Raw genomic sequence first — 8,215 nt, 5'->3', positions numbered from 1 at the left:
TTCTAGCAGGAATAATAAACATTTATCATGATATAAGGAAATAAATAATAACTTTATTATTGCCTCTAGGGCATATTTCCTTAACCTTTCCCAGTGACAGTAGGGGCAGCAAGGCACGTATTGTATTGTTGCCATCAAGGATAACAAGATGGGGTTTTCATCATATTGCATGAGTCTATCCCTCTACATCATGTCATCTTGCTTAAGGTGTTACTCTGTTTTTAACTTAATACTCTAGATGCATGCTGGATAGCGGTCGATGAGTGGAGTAATAGTAGTAGATGCAGGCAGGAGTCGGTCTACTTGTCTCGGACGTGATGCCTATATACATGATCATACCTAGATATTCTCGTAACTATGCTCAATTCTGTCAATTGCTCAACAGTAATTTGTTCACCCACCGTAGAATACTTATGCTCTCGAGAGAAGCCACTGGTGAAACCTATGGCCCCCGGGTCTATCTTCATCATATTAATCTCCTACTACTTAGTTATTTCCTTTGCTTTTTACTTTGCCTTTATTTTACTTTGCATCTTTATCACAAAAATACCAAAAATATTATCTTATCATATCTATCAAATCTCACTCTCGTAAGTGGCCGTGTAGGGATTGACAACCCCTATTCGCGTTGGTTGCGAGGATTTATTTGTTTTGTGCAGGTACGAGGGACTCGCGCGTAGCCTCCTACTAGATTGATACCTTGGTTCTCAAAAACTAAGGAAAATACTTACGCTACTTAGCTGCATCATCCCTTCCTCTTCGGGGAAAACCAACGCAGTGCTCAAGAGGTAGCAGTGTACATAGGTGAGCCTAGTTGTTTTAGGTTTTGTGCTTATCAAATTAACCGCTAGGTTTATTCCGCACTTGTTCAAGCCTAAACCGTAATTATTTTCAAGCGCCTATTCACCCCCCTCTAGGCGACATCCAAGATCTTTCAGGGACGCGCACCCATGTGGAAGAAGAGATCTATATTTTGGGACCTACCCTATTGGAAAGACCTAGAGGTCCGCTCTACAATCGACGTGATGCACATGATGAGGAATCTTTGCGTGAACCTTCTAGGATTCTTGGGCGTGTATAGGAAAACAAAATATACACGGGAGGCACGGGAGGACCAGCACCGTGTGCATGAAAAAGACGGCATGCCTCCAAAGCAGTATGAAGGTACTACCAGCTACGCTCTTACCAAAGAAGAGAAGGAAATCTTCTTTGAATGTCTGCTCAGTATGAAGGTTCCATCTGGCTTCTCGTCAAATATAAAGGGAATAATAAATATGGCAGAGAAAAAGTTCCAGAACCTAAATCCTCATGACTACCACGTGATTATGACGCAACTGCTTCTAGTTGCATTGAGGGGGCTTCTACGGGAAAATGTTAGATTAGCCATTGTGAAGCTATGTGCATTCCTCAATGCAATCTCTCAGAAGGTAATCGATCCAGAAATCCTACCAAGGTTAAGGTGTGATTTGGCGCAATGTCTTGTCAGTTTTGAGCTGGTGTTCCCACCATCCTTCGTCAATATCATGACGCATGTCCTAGTTCATCTAGTCGACGAGATTGCCATTCTGGGCCCTGTATTTCTACACAATATGTTCCCCTTTGAGAGGTTCATGGGATTCTTAAAGAAATATGTTCGTAACCGCGCTAGGCCAGAAGGAAGCATCTCCACGGGCCATCAAATAGAGGAGGTCATTGGGTTTTGTGTTGACTTCATTCCTGACCTTAAGAAGATTGGTCTCCCTCAATCGCGGTATGAGGGGATACTGACTGGAAAAGGCACGCTAGGAGCAGACTCAATAATATGTAGGGACGGGCATTCTTGGTCTCAAGCAAACTACACAGTTCTACATAATTCACCTTGGTGACCCTGTATGTCAACACAAGAATATTCTGTGCTCCAAACACCTGGAGCGGTGTGACGACTGGATTACATGTGAACACATCAGGACTTCCGGCAGTTGGTTGCAAGCACGTCTCATGGGTGACAACACTATTTCTAATGAGCTATACTCGTTGACCAGGGGACCATCTTCGACTGTATTGACTTACAAAGGGTACGAGATAAATGGGAATACATTTTACACGATCGCCCAAGATCAAAAGAGCACCAACCAAAATAGTGGTGTCCGCTTTGATGCAGCAACCAAGAGGAGAAATGACACATATTATGGTTAGATAGTGGACATATGGGAACTTGATTATGTACATGATTTTAAGGTCCCTTTGTTTCAGTGCAAATGGGTCAATTTGTCAGGAGGCGGGGTATAGGTAGACCCACGGTACGGAATGACAAAAGTGGATCTGAACAAACTTGGGTACACAGACGAACCATTCGTCCTAGCCAATGATGTGGCGCATGTTTTCTATGTGAAGGATATGTCTACCAAACCGAGAAAAAGAGAGGATAAGGAAGCGAATACATCATACGATGAGCCAAAGCACCACATAGTTCTTTCAGGAAAAAGAGACATCGTGGAGTGGAGGGCAAGCTAGACATGTCTGAAGATTATGAAAAATTTCATGAAATTCCTCCCATCAAAGTCAAGGCTGACCCAAGCACCCTGTTAAACGATGAAGATTATCCATGGTTATGGCGCAATAAGACAATGTCACAAGCGAAGAAAAAGTGAAGACTTTCTCTCCACAACTATTATGATGATGCCTTTGATCTAGAATATCAAAATGCAGTTACATGTGAAGAAATGAAATGCCTTTTGTAACATATGAGTTTTCGTCCTAAACCCTGATACTTCGAAAGAGATTGTCCATTTTGTACACGAAGTGCATCCAGCTTTTGCCATAACCCTCTTGATTCGTCTCCAACGTATCTATAATTTTTTATTGTTCCATGCTGTTATATTATCAATCTTGGTTGTTTTATAATCATTTTATAGTCATTTTATATCATTTTTGGTACTAACCTATTGACATAGTGCCAAGTGCCAGTTCCTATTTTTTCCGTGTTTTTTACATCGCAGAAAATCAATATCAGACACAGTCCAAATGCCACGAAACTTTATGGAGATTTTTTATGGACCAGAAGGAACATGTTGGGCCCTGGTTGCACCTGGGGGAGTCCCGAGGAGGGGACAACCCACCAGGGCACGCCAGGAGGCCCAGGCGCGCCCTGGTGGGTTGTGCCCACCTCGGGTGCCCCCCAGACCGCCTCTTTGCTCTATAAATACCCCAATATTTTCAGAACCCTAGGGGAGTCGACGAAATATTCATCCAGCCGCCGCAGAGTCCAGAACCACCAGATCCAATCTAGAACCATCTCGGATGGGGTTCACCACCTCCATTGGTGCCTCTCCGATGATGCGTGGGTAGTTCTTTGTAGACCTTCAGGTCCGTAGTTAGTAGCTAGATGACTTCATCTCTCTCTCTTGATTCTCAATACAATGGTCTCTTGGAGATCCATATGATGTAACTCTTTTGTAGTGTGTTTGTTGGGATCGATGAACTTCGAGTTTATGACCAGATCTATCTTTTTATATCCATGAAAGTATTTGAGTTTCTTTGATCTCTTTTATGCATGATTGCTTATAGCCTCGTATTTCTTCTCTGATATCTGGGTTTTGTTTGGCCAACTTGATATATTTATCTTGCAATGGGAAGAGGTGCTTTGTAGTGGGTTCGATCTTACGGTGCTTGATCCCAGTGACAGAAGGGGAACCGACACATATGTATCGTTGCTACTAAGGATAAAACGATGGGGTCTATCTCTATATAGATAGATCTTGTCTACATCATGTCATCATTCTTATTGCATTACTCTGTTTCTCCATGAACTTAATGCACTAGATGCATGCTGGATAGCGGTCGATGTGTGGAGTAATAGTAGTAGATGCAGGCAGGAGTCGATCTACTAATCTTGGACGTGATGCCTATATCATGATCATTGCCTGGATATCGTCATAATTATTTGAAGTTCTATCAGTTGTCCAACAGTAATTTGTTCACCCATCGCTTTGATATTTTTCTCAAGAGAAGCCACTAGCGAAACCTACGGCCCCCAGGTCTTCTTTCCAATTATTTGCCTTTGCGATCTATTTTTATTTGCTTTTATTTTCAGATATATTAAACCAAAAATCCAAAAATATTTGGCTGCAATTTATTTTATTTGGTGTTCGATCTATCAATATTTACAACCATTTTCCCGTCATGCACCAAATTTTGGCACCGTTACCCAAAAGGGATTGACAACCCCTTTAACACGTCGGGTTGTGAGGATTTGTTATCTATGTGTAGGGGTTGTTTACGTTATGTTGCTTGGTTCTCCTACTGGTTTGATAACCTTGGTTTCATATCTGAGGGAAATACCTACCGCCGCTGTGCTGCATCATCCCTTCCTCTTTGGGGAAATACTAACGTAGCTTCAAGCGACATCAAAAGGAATTTCTGGCGCCATTGTCGGGGAGGATCTTCAACATATACCAGGTTCCTAATCACAAATCTCATCTCCTTGCAATTTACATTATTTGCCATTTGCCTCTCATTTTCCTCTCCCCCACTTCACAAAAATTTGCCGTTTTCTTCGCCTTTATTTTTCGTTCGCCGTTTTCTTGTCAGATATATCCTTTGCTTGCAATCATGAGTGATTTCGGTATGGCACCAATAGATGATGGCCTAACTCCTTAAATTGGACGTACGGGCAATCTGGATGCTAAAACCTTTATTTTGGGGCAAGGGAACATTATGGGAAAAGAACGTATCCAAGAATTTTTCAGTTGTGTCGGGAAGCTTAGTCTTGATGATGCCCCTATACTTAAAACTACTAGATCTTATGCGGATGCTATTTCAGCACTACTTCTGAAACTTGAAAGTAAATTTATTCGTACCCATCCTACCTTGCAAAGATTGTTTTTTGAGCTCCCTGTTATAAAGAATCCTAGAGCTAAAAAATTGGCCACTCTTGTTCATATGAATGAGTTTGACTACATAATACGTGAAGCTAGGGAAATCTTTGATTTTTATGGTATGCATCATGAAAAACCTGTGATAGATGAAATTCTTTACAATAGTGACTATGGTTTAAGACATTTGCTGGGGGAAAATAAAATCTTTGATGAGAATCTTAAAAAGGAAGTCCCAGTTCTAGACATAATCCAACAAGTTTTCAATAATGTTAATCAACCCTACTCTTGGATTGTTGCGGGAAATCAAAAGGGGTATGATGAAAACCAACTTAGGATTGCTAAGGCCTCTATGGATAACATGTTTTATGTTGTGTTTACGAAGACTCATGATGAAAATACCTCTAATAAAGTTAATAACAAGGATGACAAAACTTAGATCCTTGCCTTATGCCTAGCTAACGCAAACGACTCATGACTTGCTACTGTCTGTAAGTATTACTTCTGTAATTAAGTCTCGATAGCTCACCTCATTCATTGCATGTATATATTAATTATACTCACTATATTATGCAGATTGAAGATCGTCGAATGCAAAAAAACACAAATCTATGACATTGGGTTCATTAACCCAAATACCATAAATGAATGGTCGGTTAAAAATAGAGTCAAAGATACTGAGAAGAACCTGCTACAATCCTTACTTCGAAATCAAAACAAAGAGAAAATACTCTTTCCTTACAACTTCGAGTGAGTGTTATTGTCTTGTGCATATTCGGTTTCGCTTACTCAAGGTTATAGTAATGTATAATTGATGAGTTATGCATGCGTGCACAATTTTCACTTCATTTTGCTAGGGATTAAGCTTGACCGAGGAGTAGTAGTTGTCTTAGACTCGAGATGAAAAGATCCCCAGGACTATGCGGACATGAATGCAATGCTCCAGAAGTAAGTTCAATCGATCATTATCGCACCATATCGGCAACTTTGTTCATGTATTGATATCAAGTAATTATTTTCTTTGTCCGGCAGGGTTTGGAAAGAATTCACCGGAATTGCTCCAGGACTGCCAAGGGAGCTGCGATTTACACACCCGAAAGTAAGTAGTACTAGCTAGTTTCGCGCATCTCCCATTGATTCTACTTTCATCAATACCATTTACCATGCTTGATTATCAGTTTGATAGAACTCTATTTCTCGTAAAGTGCTTGTGGCAGGAAGCCTGGAATGATTTTTGTGGATACTACGTTTGCGAGTTCATCTACAACATGACCTTTCAGTGGAGCTACTCTGAAAAATAATATGAAGTACGTAAACAATAATATTCACAAATTTATTTTATTACCATCATTTGTGTTGAGTTTCATTCATATATATGTATTGACCCCCTTTCTTTAAATTAGATATGGCAGATGCGGGATGAACTCCTACCACATGATCGCATACGAGCAATTCAAGATGAATTGGTGGGATTCTTTCTTGACCACGTCATCAATGAGAAGGGAGAATACCATCTCGAAATTGACATATACTTTAGATGTTAGGGATTGTAAGAGATGTTATATTGTATATATGTAGTAGCGTCGGATAGATATACAAAAACTTGTTGTTCGACCAATCTCTCGAAGAAAGAGAGGTCACTTCTCTCTATGTATGTTCATGACGATCTTCTGTAATTAATGGTTCCTTCATTTTCTTGCTAGCTAGCGTGTCGAGTTCTCTCTATATGTATAGCAGTTAGCATCGACAAAGCACGGAGAAAGAGAGGTCACTTCTCTCTATTAGCTAGCTAACACAATATGAAACCCTTAAATTAACCCTCCAAAACCCCCTAACCTCCCCCCCCCCTTAGAAAAAACAAAACCCCAGCTACTGCCAGCTGCTGACGCGTGAATGCTTTTTGGTCCCGGATGGTGTTACCAACCGGGACCAAAGGTCCTCCTGCCTAGGCGCCACGCAACGGTCACGTGGAGCCCCTTCTGTCGCGGTTCATAAGCGAACCGGGACTAAAGGTTTTTGGCTTTAGTCCCGACCTTTCTATACAGGACTGGAACCGGGAGTAATGCCCTGTTTCCTACTAGTGAATGAAAGCCATGATCATGTATGCATGTAGAAGGAAGATCGAGGAACTGGTGCTGGCACTCCTAGTTCATGGGATCCTAATCGCGATGGGTCCTCCTTGTCACTATACTGTCAGGGCATGAATACAATATGAGCTACTATCTGGTTGACCGTATCTATCCTCCGTGGGCTATCTTTGTCAAGACCATCTCTGACCCTGTTCGCTAGAAAAGTCTCACTTTGACCGAAAACAAAAAACAACAAGATAGGATGTTGAGAGGACATTTGAAGTTCTGCTTGTTGTCGTTCGTGGACCTGCTAAACAGTGGGATCCGGAGACCTTGTGGGAGGTGATGACATGTTTTGTGATCATGCACAACAAGATCATCGAGGATGATGGTGAGGCTGCTGTCGTAGGTCTTGAATTTGAGAAAATGAGTGATCCTATTGAACTTCCAGACCAGAATTCGGCCACATTTGATGAGTTTGTTCAAACGTATCAATAAATTCGGCATCGAGCATCTCATGAGCAACGGAAGGGTGATCTAATTGACCATTTTGTGGGTGGTTAAAGGGGACAGTATTGTTGGAGTGTAATATTATATTAAAACTACTGCTGCTTTGAACATTTGGATATTTTTTAGCTAAATTATAATTAGATATGCGGCTATTTTAAGTGGGCGCATGTATATGGACTTTAGAAAAAAAATTGAGAATATGCTGCTAGCTTGGATGACTGGCTCCCGCATCAATATTTGCAGACTTTTTTTCTCAAATACGCACAAGCATGCGTATCATATATTCATAGAAGAAGAGCCAAGATGGCTGATACAACGCCTTTCGGCAATGTGCCACCCCGAGAGGTTAACACCCACAATCACCGTGACAACATCGGCAACTAACACCCTTGCCCAAACTTAAGCCAAACAATGGCGAAAAGTACGGACACAGAGCACACAGGCCGCATCCCCCGGTATCAAACACCTCGTAGCACGACAAATCACTTAACCAAACTAGATCAACGCACTCTCCACCGATGGTGCCTAGAAGATCGGCCAGTGACAGTGGGAGCTAGTCTGACTCGAAGAAGATATGGCCGATGAGGCATCGATGATGGAGTACATAGCGCCCCGGATGCTCATGTCCACAGCAACATCCCGCACATGACAGCCATGCACCTCAAGCCACACCGCCGAGGCGAGCGAGGCAATCCACCAGCCGCGTGCCCGGACGACACCCCAAGCACCTAGGCAGCGCCTCCAAGAAGGGGACGGCGCCGATACGCCACCGCTGCCTGGCCC

This window comes from Triticum aestivum, chromosome 2A (genome assembly GCF_018294505.1).
Source record: "Triticum aestivum cultivar Chinese Spring chromosome 2A, IWGSC CS RefSeq v2.1, whole genome shotgun sequence".
Taxonomy (NCBI): Eukaryota; Viridiplantae; Streptophyta; class Magnoliopsida; order Poales; family Poaceae; genus Triticum; species Triticum aestivum.
This window is presented reverse-complemented; position numbering follows the sequence as displayed.